This window comes from Acyrthosiphon pisum, chromosome A1 (genome assembly GCF_005508785.2).
Source record: "Acyrthosiphon pisum isolate AL4f chromosome A1, pea_aphid_22Mar2018_4r6ur, whole genome shotgun sequence".
In the NCBI taxonomy this organism is placed as follows: Eukaryota; Metazoa; Arthropoda; class Insecta; order Hemiptera; family Aphididae; genus Acyrthosiphon; species Acyrthosiphon pisum.
In genome coordinates this window covers 81,276,141-81,280,915 of record NC_042494.1, presented here as the reverse complement: position 1 = coordinate 81,280,915, position 4,775 = coordinate 81,276,141, and the positions used below count along the sequence as shown (strand labels likewise).

The window sequence follows — 4,775 nt, the reverse complement described above, 5'->3', positions numbered from 1 at the left end:
TAAGGATAGTGATACAAAAAAAAAATATATATATATATATATATTTTAAAGACTATTTTTATCATTTTTAATTTTGTGTAGTTAGTAATAGTAATCAGTAAATACTAACAAGTAGTATAATGGTGGAAGTAGTTAGCACAATTAACTAATATAGAGACGAAATACGAGTCACTAATACAACCGTATAATTGTAGGAACGAGGAAATTAACACAATTTTAACGACAGACACAACCGGTAAGAAAAGGTTGGTGCGGTTCAGTGGCGAGGAGGAGCCAATATTTGAACTGGTGTTGACTGTGCGAGCAGGGGGTCGTTTATTGGTGGTGGTACTGATGAAGGCGGGGGAATACGTGATGGAGAAACAGTTATTCCATTATAATGGACCGGAACCTTTTGTATATCATCCAAAACATACATTCAGAATGTTAATAAATCATCAGTGTAGGGGTATGCAGTATACTCCTACAAAAACATTTCTAGACGGACAATTAAGAATTATATGCGAGTGGTTGTTAAGTGAGTTCAGGAATCCCTATGCCGGAGGAGTTTCGAGTAGGCCATTCAGGTACCACCTCGATATGGATCGACCACTGTTGGTACATGACACGCCACGGAGAATAGGTGTGACGAGTATAATATTTAATAGAATAGAACCACCAATGCCCACAGGGGAAGAAAACACAGAACAATTAGAAGCGGACGTAAGACTAGCTAACAGAGTTATAGACGAATTTTTTCCATTAAATAATGATATAAACATAGAGGCGTGGTCAAATTAGAATACACAACTTTTACGGAAACACAACTATTAAGTTGTAAAGAAACCGAAATATTCACGATATGTCGCGAATTTTCACCTGTTGTTCACTCGAGTAGTAGAAATCCATGTGAGATATCATTATTTAAAAATCCGGACGTGTTACCAAAAACATGCGAAGCGGGAGTATTAGTACTTACAAAAGATATTTTCTATAAATTAAAATATGCAAATACTTGGATATATACGACCAAAGGGGAAACACTTACAATCACATGTAGAGACAATACCGAACCGTATATACAAAAAATAAAAAATCAAGGTTTAATTACGATAAATCCGGAATGTAGGGCATACGGTAACGACATAATATTAAGTCCCACACAGGATATAAAATCGAGATATTACGTAAATTTCATACCTGAAGTAGGATCGGGAAACATAAAATATACGATACCTAATAAAATAAAGGATGTGAATCTACCTAAATTAATAATTAAACAAGACGCACTTAAATTAGAAAAAATTCACGAGGTAGCACATTCACTGGATTATATACAAAACGAAATAAACAACGAAATGATAAAACAGGCGGGACAGGAAACCGTAAACGATACGCGTAATTACTTATTATATTTAACATTGGGATTAATAGTATTTTCAATAATGTTAATAATATTTATATATATAACATACAAATGCAAACTAACTACGTTGAGACAACCACATTATGAAATGGTACCCATTCGTAAAAGTAGGTTCTACACGGAAAATACTAAAAAGAAACCAAATATGAATAAGGTAGACGAAATAGAACTAGGGGGGGAAGATGTACCACCCCCAATAAAATAAATTGTAAAATATATAATAATAAAGTATAGTATGAGTAATTTAAAAAAAAAAAATACAATAAAACATAAATATAATAGAATATAATAAAAATATAAATAATATATAATTAAAAATAAATAATCAACATTTAATTAAGTTAAGAAAAAAAAAAAAAAAAAGCTGTTTAATAAAAGAAATTTTTTTTTATTAACGGAATAATTATGAGTAAGAATAGTATTAATTAGATTAAATGTATTAACAAGTTTTTGATTGCAAGAGAAATCAAATTCGTCATCATGGATTTCGAGTTTTCCATGATGAACAAAACAAGTATGGTCCTGATATCAGGAGCCATCTCTAGCAGTATGGACAAATGTAAGATACGAAAACTTGAAGGAAAGCCGCTACTCTTACCACTTCACGAACAAATGAGAGAAATGAAAGTTCGTGAATTACTGTTGGCTAAGAGGGAGATCATGCGGATTTTCAGTTGTAAGGAGGTATACCGAACAACATGTCTAATGCAGCTGGATAAAAGTTTGAATTCAAAATTAAAATAATAATAAATAATTTAACACCTGAATTTATAGAGAATTACATTTTGAAGGGAGGAAAAAGAAACATAATAGTATTGTGGAATGGACATTCCGACAGAAATATTTTGAAAAGGTTAAATATAGATAAATTCGAAATTCTAAATATAACATGCTACGATAAATACATTACAAAAAAATTTCACCATACAATTTGAATTATTAAAAGAACATAAAGTAAGAAAACTTCTTTTAGAACAAGATGTAGGATATTTTGAAAAGAATGGTAGAAATTTAAATTTAACGGAAGCTCACAGTACCATTTGCACAAAAAAGCATAGGATAACGTACGCACACGACCCGAAAACGGACGTGAGGCTTACAAAATGTATATTCAACACAATAATTAGCAAACAGGGGTACGCAAATTTTGTAAAATATTTTGATTAACTAATAATGTAACTTCACGAACATAAAAAGTGTAATTAATTAAATTTTAATTAGTCTGAATGTCCAAATCACAAACAATACTACTAAAGCAAAATCTAACACAGCATACTGTAATGTCCGCATAAAAAAAAAATAATAAAATACAGCAGCTTATCTAACAAAATAATAAAGTAAATAGAGAATAGGAAATAACAATAACAATAATAGTAGGTAAAATTGTAAATAAATTATAAAAATAATAATCCGAAAAAAAAATTTGATTACAGAATATAAACAAATGAAAATAGGATTAGAATCGGTACGGCGTATAATTTTGAGTCATGTGATCTAATATTATTAAATTTCGATCAATGGTACATTATTATATACCGTATGGATTAAACACTCGATAAGAAAAAAAAAAAATACATACGAGTGAAGTCTTGTTAATTTAATCGGTGGCGTGAACCAGTGCTTTGATTAAACAGCATGGGCGGCGCTAGGGATTGAATTAGCAAGATAGAAATAAATACAAAATAATAATAAAATCATTTTAATGCTGTACTGAACCAGAAATACAACTTTATATTGAATAGTTTATTGCTGGTTTGGACCTGCAGTAAATAAGATAAAAACACGCGATAATTAAATATATAAAAAAAAAATAGAAATAAGATTTAAATATTATGGGAAATATATATATACGATAAAAATATAGAAAAAAATATATTAATAAAGTAATATAAGGATTAGGAAACGTAAGGAAATATTATAATACATAAAATAATTTGCACATTATAAGTAAATTAAAACATTATTAACATGGTGTTGGGAAAATACATAACAGTATATATATATTGCATGGAAAAAAAAAAAAAAAAAAAAAAAATATATTGTAATAGAATAAGGAATTTATATTATATAGAAATATTAACCATAAGATAAGATTATAATTGTAAAATTAAAAAGAAATATTTGTTAAACATATACAATACTAACATAGATGATAATTCAAATACTGATTGTAATATCAAAAATACATAGTGGATTGTACTTTGTATCTTTTGTCAATAATATATATAACAAATGTAATATGAAATTATGTAATTGAAAACAACAATGTATTTAAATTATGTAATTGAAAACAACAATGTATTTAAATTATGTAATTGAAAACAATAATGTATCTAAGCTATGTAATTGTAACCAAACATATGTAAACATATAATGTAATAATGATAAATGTAAACTGTTAACCATAGGAAGGTGCTTGAAGTGATGGAAATTCCAATTGAGTTAAATTTTATTGTTCAGACAATAAAAATGAACTTTTTAGGGGGGAGGTGTAACGGATAGTATCCGTTCCTTTTAAATAATACCAGTATAAGGATTATAATATTACAATAGCGTAGGTAATCAAGATAAGAGTATATAAACTACAAATATCATAATAACATAGGTAGTAAGGAGTGGCGATAAAAAGCGTAAGTAGTAAATACCCATACAATATTTTATATATAATAACTAAACTATAAAAATATGAATCACTGAACAGTAAGATTAATCGGGAATAATATTATAATAAAATTATATTATATTATAACATAACATTAAAATAACCACAATGACAGGAAATGGGGGTTTACTCTTCACAAAGTAGATATATGTGAATATATTCAAAAACCAGAAACAGGATGGGAATGCAACAGATAATAATAGACGGTTCGTGGAATCGTCATTTTGATTAGGTTCACACGTGTACATGGGACATCGATAACCGCAACGACGCATTATGGATAAGACAATGGACCGGGGGGTAGGTAGGAGAGCCTGGGCCCTTATAAAAGCAGACCGGAGACGGCCTGTATTCAGACGTGTTTTCTCCACTGCACTACGAGCACCTTCACGACACTTTGTGTAATAATTTAATTATTTGGACTTAGTAAATTTTTACTGAAGAATATTTTAATAAACCACTTAGAATATTTCATCAGTCTATATTTATTTAATAACAACCTTGTCAACATCTTTATCATCAACGCAAAGTGGCCTTGCGTCCTACAAAAACATAATATACTCGTGGTTAAACGGCTATCAGAATATTACTCTGACCAGCCCTAACGACGAGAATATTACATATTGAAGGTTTACCATCTACTATTCGGGGTGTAGTCAAATCCAAGAATCACCCAACGTTAGAAGAGCCATAAAGGATAGTTTAGAA

The 4,775-nt window shown here is 29.3% G+C and overlaps 1 protein-coding gene across 1 annotated transcript in view; it reads right to left on the bottom strand.

The window, feature by feature from the left end:
* Positions 1-4,775, bottom strand: part of LOC103310707 (TWiK family of potassium channels protein 7-like) — a 158,625-nt gene that overhangs the window by 36,102 nt on the left and 117,748 nt on the right. The window lies entirely within an intron of this gene.